The 14248-nt window shown below is 46.0% G+C and overlaps 1 protein-coding gene across 8 annotated transcripts in view; it reads right to left on the reverse strand.

The window, feature by feature from the left end:
- LOC119954164 (sodium channel protein type 2 subunit alpha-like) overlaps window positions 1-14248 on the reverse strand; it is a 295132-nt gene that overhangs the window by 200739 nt on the left and 80145 nt on the right. For 4 of the 8 annotated variants that reach the window (XM_038779138.1, XM_038779142.1, XM_038779143.1 and 1 more), the window contains exon 2: window positions 1118-1201. The exons of the other annotated variants lie outside the window; for them this stretch is intronic. The gene's annotated coding sequence lies outside the window, so the exon portion shown is untranslated. The remainder of the gene's footprint in view (window positions 1-1117; window positions 1202-14248) is intronic. 8 annotated transcript variants of the gene reach the window in all.

Here is a 14248-nt window from a genome sequence, read left to right on the forward strand (position 1 = left end):
ATAAGTGAAAAGAAAAGCAGAAAATGAATTTTACACATGGAAATTTTCCATTAATCAATAATATATGATAACTGTAAGAATTCTGACAACTAACTCAATAAAAATAGAACAGTTCCTTCAAAGTTATTAATCCATCATCAAGCTCAACGATACAAAGAATACTAATCATTTGTTTATGGTATAAGATCCATAAGAGCACCAGAGAAATCAAACTCAAATGGATTAAACTGCAAAAAGTAATAAACAATATTAATGTACAAAGTAAATGTGAGTTTTCTATGACAAACTACATATTCATTATTATTCATCTGTTTTATTAAATAGTTGAGTTCAGAATGCATGAGATATTCAGGCATAGAAATTTGCCGTCTCGTTCTTCTAGGAAAAAATTGGCACACAAAAAAATGCAATTGGAGTATTGTGCCCAGTTTTGGTCCACTTATTTGAGGAAAGATAAATAAATAAATCTTTCATTGTCACAAGTCAGCTGACATTAACACTACACTGGAGGCAGTTCAGAGGAGGTTTATCAGGTTGATTCCAGAGATAGGTTTGTCGTCTGAAGGGGGATTGCACAGTTTAGGCCTTTACTCTGTGAAGTTTAGAAGAATGAGGGGAGATCAAATTGAGGTATTCAAGATGATAAAAGGCATGTGCAGTGTAGATTTTGAGCAGATGCTTCCTCTTGTGGGGCATTCTAGAACAAGAGGTCATAGTCTTCGGATAAGAGGTAGCAAATTTAAAACAGAGTTGAGGAGAAACTACTTCTCCCAAAGGGTTGTGAATCTGTGGAATTTGCTACCGCAGAGTGCGGTGGATGCTGGGACAGTGAATACATTTAAGGAGCAGTTAGACAGATTTTTAATTGGTAATGAGTTGAAGGATTATGGAGAACGGGTAGGACGGTGGAGTTAAGGCCAGGATAAGACCATGATCAAATGGCAGAGCAGACTCAATGGACCAAATGATGTAATTTTGCTCCTATATCTTATTAAGTTATGAATTGTGGTTGGTTATTCCTGATGCCACTTTGACCTTGTGCTGGTTTCAGGCACTCAATGTGACCATGTAAAGTACATGCTAGACCCCCTTGAATGTGGTAATAGGGGCCCAATACCTGTTTCAGATCCCTTTCAAGAATCGGGTTGTCCAAAGGGATCACCTCTCCTTAGGGTGGTAAAACCTTCCAAAGGCAATTTGCCTGTCAATAGAAGTAATGGATGAAACATGCATTTATAGAACAGTCTCAGTACATCACAAAAGACTTCACAACCAATACATTTTATTTTTGAAATGAAGTGACGAATGCTAAATAGATAAACAAAAATATAAAAATATGTGCATAATAGAATAATAATGAGTGACCATTGTATTGTTTGTTAGAATGAGGGATGACCTTGAAGGCGTTCAATGTTGATTAACATCTTCTGATCAGTCAATAACAATCTTCTGAATTGCTAGAGAATCTGCCTTGGATACATTAGATATGGATTCTTCCGAAATGGGGCTATGTCCCCATGCCGGCATAGAAATGCTGGTGTTTCACGCCAAAGATTCCTGAAGAAAGTTTGAGCTGATCCAATGACTGCAGGGGGACCCAGAGACCCAGATTAGTTCACACAGCTGTAGCTGTGGATACAGGCACCAGCACTTCCGGTTTCGAGTCCGTGCATGCGCACGGCAGCGGCCTCCAGCGGCCGCGCGGAGCACCATGGCGGACTCGTACCGCAGAGGCAGCTGCAAGATGTAGGCCCCCCCCCCAATCGGCCACATGCCCTTGTATCCAACCCGCCCGATCTGTCCCTCGGCCACCCATAAGGACCCCCCGGTGCCTGATCCCCCTGCCCCCCACCAGCACGGCTGTGGACTGAGTACGCAGCCGCCACGCGAGTGTCTCGACCAACCATAGCATGTTAGTTCCACGCCGTCAGGAACTCGGCCGGTCGGGAGTGGAGAATCGCTGGGCGGGCCTCCGCCAATGGCCCCCCAGCCGCATGGCGTAATTCGCGAAAACGCCGATTCTAGGGTCCCAGAGAATCACCAGACCGGCGCTGGGCCTGATCTCGGCACAAAAGTTGATTCTCCGCCCCCGTGCCAAATGCAATTTCGGCACGGGGCTGCAGAGAATCCAGCCCATGATATTTGTCTGACAGGAAAATTGACAAAGTCTTGTATTTAGCAACATACTAGAATAATGGTTTATTTCTAAAATCAGTATTATATATGAGGAGCATCTGGCCAATTTACGAGACTAAAATTGGGACATTTACAATTAAAATGGTTAAAAATTTTAAGACATTGAGAAACTATTGACAGAGAAATGTCAACTTTAATACATCATGCATACACAGCGCTATATCAATATTCGAAAGAACTATGGGGCAGGATTCCCCGATCCTGGGGCTAAGTGTTGACGCTGTTGTAAACGCTGGAGCGTTTTACGACAGCATCATCTGGCCCCTTGGATCAGCGATCCTGCGCCACACAGGGGCCTGCACGGCACTGGAGCGCCTCACGCAGCTCCAGCTGCCGATACGGGCGGCAGCACGGTCGGCGCGAGTTCGTACATGCGCATGGATTGCCTTCTCTGCGCCGGCCCCCGGACAACATGGCGGAGCCCTACAGGGACACGGCGCCGAGGAACATAGGCCCCCCCGGGATAAGCCTGCCCACCGATTGGTAGGCCCCGATCGCGTGCCAGGCCACAGTGGAGGCCACCCCCCCACCCCCCGGAGTCGGATTCCCCCTTCCCCACACCAGGACGGCACCCGCAGCATGAATGCCGGGGTCCTGCCGGATAGGACCACACATGAACGGCACTAGCGGGACTTGGCCGAACTCGGCGGGCATTCGGCCCATCGAGCACGGAGAATCACCGGGGCCGGCCATGTTGAGCGGCCCCCTGACCAGTGCCGCGCTGACCGCACCGACCACACCGGCGCTATTGGTCCACAGATTCTCCAGTGATAGGAGAATCTGCACCAATGGCGCCGGCGTGGTCGGTGCGGTCGGCACGGCACTGGTGAGGGGTCGGAGAATCGCAGTCCTTATATCCGATTTACAGTTATCTTTCAACAAGTATTCACTGGAGGTCTTGTGGCACAATGTGTAGTGTTCCTGCCTCTGAGCTAGAAGCTCCAGGGTCAATAGCAAATCCAGGTCTTGATCGTTAAAGAATGTGCATCCATACTGCATCCAAACAGGTTGAGTAGCAACTTGGCAAATCTTTCCAACTTGTGCTAATAGCAAATGATAAGAACGGAGACAATTCCTGGTCAGCCATATGGTGAAAAGACATTGGAGCCTCTACCATCACTATCCATAGCTCCAGGCTACAACATGCATGTATTACGGGCCAGGGTTTAGAGAACACCAAAGTGTATCATGGAGTTCAACTGTTTATAGATTTTGGTTATGAGGAGCATAAGGGCCTACCTTTCAGGTGTTATTCAACAAGGCTTCAAGCACTTTTAAATAAAACAAAGTTTATTCTACAAATTCAGTTAACATTTTGTAAACACACCCAATAAGCATTTTTATCCACTACAAACATAAATCCCCCACACAGCTACAGTTCTCTGCATATATATAACCCTCAATAACTTCCCTTTCAGCTGTCTCAATTTGATAACATCATCCAAGACCAGAAAAACCCTTTTAAAAACACAGAAGGTTTGAATTCTTTACAGAAAACAGGTATCGCTTTTATATTATCAAGTGATTTGGATACCTTTTAACATACCGAGAGAGAGACGAGAAGCCTTTTTTTGTCTGAATCCAGCTTCCAACAGTGTAAAACTGAAACTAAAACGCAGAGCCACAGCCACCCCAGCTCAAAGCGAAAGTAAAAGCCAGAGGTCCACCCACACAATGACATCACTGAAGCCATTTGATAAGGTACACATTTCTTAAAGGGACATTTCCATGACACATGTAAAAGTGCACATTGCCACAGCAACACTGGCTCCTTGGGGGGTTGTCTGGATGGCTGTTGTGGATCAGGTTGGTGCCAACAGCAAGAAGTTCAATCCCTGTTCCAGCAGGGGTGGATTCAGGACCTCTCTTCTTGCCCTAACCAAGGTGGAAATCATGGGGTTGTGGGTTGGACCTGCCTTCAGGCAAAGAACTGAAGAAGAGGAAGATAACCTTCATTCTGAAAAGTGGGCAGCACAGTGACACAGTGGTTAGCACTGCTGCCTCACAGCTCCGGGGACCCGAGTTTGATTCCAGACTTGAATGACTGTCTGTGTGGAGATGGCACGTTCTTCCCGTGTCCACGTGGGTTTCCTCTTGGTGCTCTGGATTCCTCGCACATTCCAAAGATGTGCAGGTTAGGTGGATTGGCTATGATCAATGTGTGGATTCATGGGATTCGGGTGGATCAGTGGGCATAGGTAGAGCGCTCCTGCAGAGGGTCGATGCAGACTCAATGGGCTGAATGGACTCCTTCTGCACTGTCGGGATTCTATGGATTTTAAAGTAGTTACTAAGACGTAGCATTTGTTATTTCCTTATTACTGTCATATTACACCGACCACACTAGTGACCGCAAATGTGCTCCTCTTGTTGTAAAGGTTTGAGATATCCTGATGTTGTGAAGAGCATTTTGTATAATACAACTTCTTTCTGTCTTCCTATGGTAGTGCTTTAGTTTGTCCTCTCAATGCTGGCTGAATTGACTCATGTTTCTAGTTAAATATGCATTTAAAATCATAGTTATGACATAAATTTATCTAATCATCCTTTATACCGAGATTGCAGAAAATGACTATTTTGTGAATGTTTGACAGGCTGGGAGTGCAGCTAGAATACTGCTCTTTATAAGTCACATAATGGTGGGGTTTCACTGTGCTTCAAGTGGTCTTTCCAACCTGACAAGAAGACAGTAGGGTTGGAAATACAGATTAAGTGCACCAGAAGTATCTTCTTCATGTTAAATAAGTAGATGATCTGAAGAAATCTGACACTTCAACCTGGAAAAGACGGTGTGTCAGAAAGTGACCTCATCCATAAAAGTCTGAAACACCATGTCAAACCGATATGCAACAGCAAGGGCAACAGAGCGGTTTCTTTTCCAATTAAGGGGCAATTTAGCATGGCTAATCCACCTACCCTGCACATCTTTTGGGTTGTGGGGGTGAGACCCATGCAGACATGGGGAGAATGTACAAATTCCATATGGAGAATGACCCGGGGCCGTGATCAAATCTGGGACCTCGGCGCCGAGAGGCAGCAGTGCTAACCACTGCGCCACCGTGCCGCCCTAAGAGAGCTGTTTCAAATAAGTTATTCTGTAGTATTGCGGAAAAAAGGGCATGCTTTTCATCTTGCACTCATCTGGACAGATCACAAGAATACCAATAGTGAAGGGAACATACTGCATGAGAAGAGAGCGTTGATTGGAAGAGGCAATGCCATGGAGAATGCAGCAGGCAGCAGTTAACTTTCAAGCATTTGTTCAAACGCAAGCCAGGCAGGTCAACTCTGGTTAATGAAGACATTGACTTGGGAATGAAACAAAGAATGGTAATCACCCAAATTTTTGTTGAGTTGAAAAAGGCGCAATGTGTGTTCCATGCTCCTTCTGTCTGCAAAGGATAGGGCCCTGTGTGTGAATATATGTGGCTTCTAGCACACACAAGTTAACCACACTGTGATTCTGACTAATAATCTTAAATTGGCTGTTAGTGGAATTCTTAGCACAATCAGCGTTGATTATTATAATAATAATAATAATAATCTTTATTATTGTCACAAGTAGGCTTATATTTACACTGCAATGAGGTTACATGAAAATTCCCTAGTTGCCACATGCCAGTTGCTGTTTGGATACACAGAGGGAGAATTCAGAATGTTCAATTCACCTAACAGCACATCTTTCGGGACTTGTGGGAGGAAACACGAGCACCCGGAGGAAACCAGCCCAGACACGGGGGGGAAAGTGCAGACCCTGCACAGACAGTGACCCAAGCTGGGAATCGAACCTGGGACGCTGGCGCTGTGAAGCCATAGTGCTAACCTGTTGTCCATCACAAAGTCACATCTAATGTGATTTTCCAGCTTTTCGAACTGATGGGATCTTCTAGTCTGACCAAAGGCTACACCCCCCCCCCCCCTACCTCCCCCCCCCCCCCCCCCCCCCCCCAGCTGGACGGACAAGCTATTAAAATACCGGAGACTTCGGCAGGACTGGAAGACCCCACTAGCGACCAATGGCAAGTCGCCTCCGGCGCCAGAAAATATGCCAAGGGTGGGGGGGGGGGGGAGGTGTTGGTAATCAGGCCTATATTTTGAGTTTTGCAAGCACAGAATGATCGGGTATTATAGCATATTGAGAACAGCCAAACTTATGTGCTGTTTGATATAATCTGCCAGACATTGGGACATACAGGACATCATGACATTTTTCTTTACTAAGAGATATCAGTGCATGGAATAGATTTGCAGCTAGGGTTATCGAGAGTAAAATTAGATATCACAATGGGGAAGCAGGAACCTGAAGGAATCTGTAGTGCCTTGCTACATGAATGAATTGAGACATAGTGGACCTTCCATATTTGTTGCGATCTTGTGATTTTGTGACTGCACTTACGCTTCCTCTTCAATAAATTGTTATCACATTGTGGCCAGAAAAGGTCTATTGGTCATTACTCTAGTTTTTCCAGCAGATGTTGACGGCAGTACATTTGGGTCTGTGTGTGTGAAAACAGTAACCATTTCTACACAACAATTAATGTTGAATTTAGCAGCTGGCCAAAGATCTAAATATTCAAACTAATCCGAAGACTCACTCATGAAGCATGAAGTTTGGAAATCACTTGAAAAGCACAGAGAATTGGAAGAATTATACATCGCACTGGTAATGTCATACGCAAATGAGGTAATGATCAATATGTTCCAAAAAATGTAAGTTATATGTAACATATTTACAAGCCAGTGAGACGTTTGTCACATACTTTTTACAGAAGCACTCTGTCTGTCCATCCGTCTGTCTGTCTATATATCAATCATCTCTCTACCTGTCTATGTCTATTTCTCTCTCTCTCTCTGTCCCTCTCTCGATCCCTCTCTCTATCTCTTCCTATCATTCTTTTGTAAATTGTCAGAATGGCAGCCAATCACTTTGGTAAGATGTCCAATGCATTTTTTTTCAAAAAGCAGTTACTGTTGTAAAGTAACAAAATGTAATAGCCCCAATTTGCACACAGCAAAGTCCCACAGGCAGCGATAAGATAAAATGACAGATAATTCAGCGGCACAGTAGCGCAGTGGTTAGCACTGTTGCTTCACAGAGCCAGGGCCCCAGGTTTGACTCCCGGCTTGGGTCACTGTCTGTGCGGAGTCTGCAAGTTCTCCCCGTGCCTGCGTGGGGGTGCTCTGCTTTCCTCCCACAAGTCTAAAATACTGTGGATGGGCTGTTTGGTAACTTGGACATTCTGAATTCTCCCTCTGTGTACCCGAACAGGCGCCGGGACGTGGCGACTGGGCTTTTCACAGTAACTTCATTGCAGTGTTAATGTAAGCCTACTTGTGACAATAGAGATTATTATTACATTATTATTTAGTGATGATGGTTGAAGATAAAATGTTGGCCAAGACACCTTTCCTGCACTTTATTGAGTGGTACTATGAGATCTTTTCCAGCTACATGAGCGGGCAGGATCTTTGGCTTAACACTCATCTGAAAAGTACCACGATATTTCTTCAGTACCATATTGCAGTATCTGCACAGATTACATACTCAAGTCTCACAAGAGCATCTTGAACACCAAACCTTCCAGCTCAGAACCAAGGTTGACACTACTCAATTTTTACTGGGGTCTATTAAAATGGTTTATTTATTCTGGAAAAAAGTGTTCACAAAACAATTCTATGCTATTGTTCAATGACACTGGCGGACAGATTCTGCCATCCTGATATGGGACAAACCTGCATTGGGCAGAGGGGGTGGGGGGCTGCAATTCCAAAGTTACCACCTGATTCACACCATTTTGATGGAAATGGGAAACATGGTGGATTGGGATCCAACACATCAAAAATGAACAGGACTCTCATTTTTCTGGCTATCTAAATTATGTATTTCATGGTGTTCAAAATTTTTAACAATGAAGGTGTGTTTCTGAAGCCTGCATAAGGCAGCACAGTAGCACAAGCGGATAGCACTGTGGCTTCACAGCGCCAGGGTCCCAGGTTCAATTCCCCGCTGGGTCACTGTCTGTGTGGAGTCTGCACGTTCTCCCCGTGTCTGCGTGGGTTTCCTCCGGGTGCTCCGGTTTCCTCCCACAGTCTAAAGACGTGCAGGTTAGGTGGATTTGCCATGATAAATTGCCCTTAGTGACGAAAAAGGATAGGAGGGGTTATTGGGTTACGGGGAGAGGGTGGAAATGAGGGCTTATGTGGGTCAGTGCAGACTCGATGGGCTGAATGGCCTCCTTCAGCACTGTATGTTCTATAAACCATGCCAGGTCAGAGTATTCATGAACCAAGGTGGAAATTTGTTCTGGTGTCAGGAACCTTTTCATAGGAAAGGTTACAAGTTGTTGACAACTTCACATCATAATTTTATGCTGTAGGCTGATTTAAGTACGCTTTTAATGCAATGATTGATGATAGAACTTTGCTCTTAAGTAACAATTAAGTTGACCAGCATTGTAAAAGCATTCAGCTGCATTAGAATACATTATTTCTGAATAAAGCACTCTTCTGCATTCATCAGTAGTAGGATTCAGATCTTAATATGTCATTTGGATCCTGTGTTTTAATCTTTACATTATTTCACAGTCCAGCCATCTGTTCAGACTTTGAAGCAATGCGACAGATGAGCACATGTTCAACTACTTCAAAGGTTTTAATGTATTGAACTCTGCTGACTTTATGAATTCAGCCATGTAATGGAATCCCATTTTGAATGCCTCGCTAAACTTGAAACCCACCAATGGATTCGGCTCAGCAGGGATTGGTGACACAGTTGCAAGGGGGATGTTGGCGAGCGGGTGGGGTTGAGAGGTGAAAGATGAGGTTTAAGGTGCCAAAGATATGTTCAGAACTGGGTTGATGTCCCAGTGAATGGAAGTAGGCCCAGTAACCTGCCCACCTCAAAATCTGCCTGTCTTCTTCCCTGCCTTGGACCTGCTTCAGGAGGTAGCAGCCCTGCCACCACACCTCAATGATAGTATGGGTGGGCACAGCTACTTGTGAGGTGGGATCACGATGTTAGGAAATGGGCAACTCCTAATTTACACCTCGAAGGGGAAAGTTCCTCCACAGGACTATGGAACCTGCTCCATTTACCCAGCAACAAAACATGAAGTCTGTATCCAAACCTGTGAGTTCATGGTTTGGTTTGTCAGTTTTAGTCTGCATGTTAAAAGAAAATACTCAGTGGGGGGAGGGGGGGATTTTCTACTCCCACTGCTGAGGGGCGGGAAAGGCAGAGGAGGCAGGGAATCGAGCGGGAGTCCCAAAACGGCATTTCCACAACAGAATTTCCCCACTTGATTGTCTCTGCCCCTTGCCAATGACAGAATGGAATCCCCATTTGTATCTACTTAACGATGCATATCAGGACTTTACGCCTGATGGTCCTTCCACATTAAATTGTCCATTCACACCGATATGCCGTCACAGCAGATCCCCCACATCGTGAACCTGACAATCAGAACCCTCCGAGGCACATAGGTGAGTACAGCCCCACGGGGGGAAAGGGTCATGCTTGGGCAGTACTTTGGCACTGCCCCCTGTCTGTTCATGGGGCAGAGCTGGGCGTAGTAACGGGGGGGCTGGGGCTCTGTGGGAGAGGTGCAGGTGGGGGTGGGGGCAGTTCTGTGGGGGATGTGTGGGGGTGGGGGGATTCTGTGGAGGAGGTGCCAGGGGTACCGTGGTAGGTGGGAAGTGTGGAGGCATTCTGTGGTTGCAGAGGGGGTGGGTGGGTGGGTTCCTTTTGTTTTACAGTTTTAAAAGAGTGGTCCAATCTTTTAAAAGCTGACGTTTCTGGCAGGGTGGGCTCATTCACAGCCCCTTGAATTTTTGGGGGTAAAGTGTCTGAAAATATGAATGGAAACACCGACAATGCTACCTCCACTTTTCCCTCCTAAAATGACACTTTATAGCCAATTAAGTACTTTTTAAAGTCGAGTCACTGGTTTAATGTAGGAAACTCAGCAGCCAAATTGCGCACGGCAAACACCCATATACAGTCATGTGGTAATGATGAGCTAATCGATTTGTTATGTTGAAACGACCAATACTGGTCTGCACACTTTTCAAGCTCCCCTACTATTTTCAAATGGCTCAGGACGGTCCATGGGTAGTAAATGCAAAACTACACTGCGGCTCATGTTGCCTAGCCCACTGGAAATCAGAACTGAGAGCAAACACTGTCACCAGGAGCAACGTTCATATTGAAACCTGATGGCTATTCAGCATCGCTTCACGCCATCATAGCCATTGAGGGTTCTGCTATCTCCATGGCAGCAGCAAAGCCCATCTTTTCATTTGAGTCAACAGACATGTTGGTCCATTTCCAGGAAATGTCTTTATCAATCATTTTAGTGAAGACATTAACACATTTAAAGTGAGCTCAAATTAATTAATTGAAATAGCAAACAGGAAACGTATACAATTGCATTACTGTGCTTATAGCTAACAGCCATGATGCGGAGATGCCGGCGTTGGACTGGGGTGAGCACAGTAAGAAGTCTTACAACACCAGGTTAAAGTCCAACAGGTTTGTTTCAAACACGAGCTTTCGGAGCACGGCTCCTTCTTCAGGTCATTCCTGAAGAAGGAGCCGTGCTCCGAAAGCTCGTGTTTGAAACAAACCTGTTGGACTTTAACCTGGTGTTGTAAGACTTCTTACTATAGCTAACAGCACATGGCACAATTTCAACATTGTGTGTATAATTAGAAACACAACCATTGGTCAGTTCATTGCCAAAGAACTTGCACTTATATGGGGCGGAATTCTCCGACCCCCCCGCAGGGTCAGGGAATTGCCCTCACGCCTTCGTAAATCTCGCCCCTGCCGTGGCCGGAATTCTCGGGTTAGGTACGTTTTGGCGCAGCCATTTGAGCGCGGCCGTTGTGGCGTGGCCATTTTGGCGCCGGCTGTTTTGGCGCCGGACGTTTTGGCGCCGGACGTTTTGGCGTCGGACGTTTTGGCCATAATAACATTTCTTTATTTGTAAATTAGCCTCAGTTGAGTTGGTTGCTGGTGCGGGTCCGCTGTCACAGGTGTTTTCTATCACCATCTTTTTATATATTTTTTAACTAAACCAATTTGCATACCCATATGATGGCTGAGGAAGTATCAACGAAACGTGGTAAAGAAAAATTTGTTCATAACGGATTCCTTTACGTCTTTGACAAAACAAGCAAAGGTGACAGCAAAGTGAAATTTTGGCGTTGTGAGCAAAAAAACCGGTGCAAAGCACGGCTCCATACTAAAGCTGCAAACGTGGTGAGGCAGCTGAACAGCCATTCGCATGATGCTTCTGCTGCACAAGTAGAGGTTGCACTCGTGAAAACTAAAATAAAAAAGAGAGCACAGGAAACCCTTGAGGCACCGACTGTAGTTGTTAATGAATGTTTGACAGACAAATCCCAATCTAGTCTACCAGCCATTCCTAATATATCTGCTTTGAGGAGAATGATAAGCAGAAAGCGTAATTATGTATTGAACAATTGATTGTGCCAGAATGCTACAGGATATATGTCCCTCAACCAGGAGTGGAAGAAAATTTTTTACTTTGTGATAGCGGACCAGGTCACGACCGGATATTAATCTTCGGAAGACAGAGCTGCCTACAGTACTTATTGACATCTGATATGTGGTTTGCAGATGGCACATTCAGTATTGCTCCCAGCCTCTTTTCTCAGATTTATGTAATTATGGTAAAAAAACACGGAGGAGTTACTCCTACGGTTTATGCTCTTTTGCCCAACAAGCAACGCACCACATGTGCGAGAATGTTCGCATTATTGAAAGAAATCGAACCCAACTTGAAACCCAGTTCAATCGTCTGTGATTATGAACAAGCTGCGCACAGTGCTATGAAAGACATATTCCCTGATGTTCAAATAAAAGGATGTTTTTTTCATTTAGCTCAAAATATGCAAAAACATCTAGCTAGTATGGGGTTCCGTAGTTTGTATAACACTGATCCAGATTTCGCGTTAAAAGCTAAAATGATTATTGCCATTGCCTTTGTACCTTTGAACAAAATCGATGAATATCTGGATGCTTTAGCGACCCAACTGCCGCAAGAACTTCAAGATTTACTCAACTGGTTTGAAGATACATATGTTGGTCGTCTGAACAGACGAGGAAATGGTAGACGAACACCTTTATTTCGCCCTGAGATTTGGAACCTTTATCAGAGAACATTAAACGGGGAAGACCGCACAAACAATAATGCGGAGGCAGCCCACCGTCGATTGAAATACGAACTTGGCATGCATCATCCCACCATATGGAAACTAATTGATGGCCTACGAAAAGTACAGAAAGGTAGAGATGCATATTATGAAAGGTTACTAGCCGGCCATGAACCGCCACAAAAACTAAAAAAGTATAGAGATGCAGATAAAAGAATACATGAAACTGTTCTTAAATTTGAAAACATGGATGCTATCGAGTACTTGAGGAGCCTTGCTCATACTTACCAAATGAACTAAACTAAATGAACTAATTTAAGGTTTTTAACTAAATGAACTAATTTAAGGTTTTTAATTTACAATAAAGATAAAAGAATACATGAAACTGTTCTTAAATTTGAAAACATGGATGCTATCGAGTACTTGAAGAGCCTTGCTCATAATTACCAAATGAACTAAACTAAATGAACTAATTTAAGGTTTTTAACTAAATAAACTAATTTAAGGTTTTTAATTTATAATAAAGTTAGTTTAAAAACTTTTTAAAGCTCATCTTTTAATTTACAGTTTTAAGCTTGCTTTTAAGTCCTTACTTCGAATGATACTGAATCTTGCAACAATTTACTTGCAACAATTTACTAGCCACAAAAAGTAAAATAATTTCTGTCGTCTGCGCCCAAACGGCCGCGCCGAATTGGCTGCGCCCAATTGTCCCATGGCGCCCAAACAGCTGCGTCCAAACGGCCGCGCCACAACGGCCGCGCCCAATTGTCCCATACCGGGAATTCTCCGCCACCCAGGAATTGGCGGGGTCGGGAATCATAGCGCGCCGGTCGGCGGGCCCCCCGTGCCGGTCGGCGGGCCCCCCACGGCGATTCGCCGACCTGCGATGGGCCGAAGTCCCACCGCTGTCAGGCCTCTCCTGCCGACGTGGTTTAAACCACCTCGGGTGGCAGCGGGAGCAGGCGGTGCGAACGGGCCCTGGGTCCTGGGGGGTGCGCGGGGCGATCAGACCCTGGGGGGTGCCCCCACGGTGGCCTGGCCCACGATCGGGGCCCACCGATCGGCGGGCTGGCCAGTGCCGCGGGGCACTCTTTTTCTTCCGCCGCCACCACGGCCTCCACCATGGCGGAGGCGGAAGAGACCGGCCTACCGCGCATGCGCAGTGATGACGTTAGCGGCCGCTGACGCTCCGGCCCATGCGCGGCTTCACGCCAGCCGGCGAAGGCCTTTCGGCCAGCCAATCGCGCTGGCTGGCGGGGCGGAAAGGCCATTCGCGGCGGCCGCGGGGAGCCAAAGGCCGCTCGCGCCGGTCGGCGGGGTGCCAACTCCTCCAGCGCGGGCCTAGCCCTTAAAGGTGCAGAGAATTCCTCACCTTTGGAGAGGCCCAACACCAGAGTGGTTGGCACCACTCCGGTACGCCGGGACCCCCCGTCCCGCCGGGTAGGGGAGAATACCGCCCATGGTGTCTAATTGTATCATAAGGTCATTGTATCTAAAGTACTATGGCCGGAATTCTCCAGCCACTGCGATTCACTTTTCTCGCCAGCAACATATCCCCGCTCGCAGGTTTTCCGGCGACGTGGGATGGCTTCAATGGGAAATACCATTGACAAGTGGCGGGAGTAGAGACTCCCAGCAAACAGCGTGCTGCCGAAAAACACGCAGCTGTCGGCCGGAGAATCCAGCCCTGCACTGTATATTATATATTGGCTACTATCCCTTCGCTAACGAGGAAGATTGTCTTCTATGAGTTCAATGTGGTTGATGGGGCTGATTCAGGATCTGCAGAATTTAATGCACCTAGGACATTTCTTGTCATGTGGGATGTCTGCGCATGGACTATCAGTTCAGGGCATGAAGTGTTTTTGTC

This window comes from Scyliorhinus canicula, chromosome 19 (genome assembly GCF_902713615.1).
Source record: "Scyliorhinus canicula chromosome 19, sScyCan1.1, whole genome shotgun sequence".
Taxonomy (NCBI): Eukaryota; Metazoa; Chordata; class Chondrichthyes; order Carcharhiniformes; family Scyliorhinidae; genus Scyliorhinus; species Scyliorhinus canicula.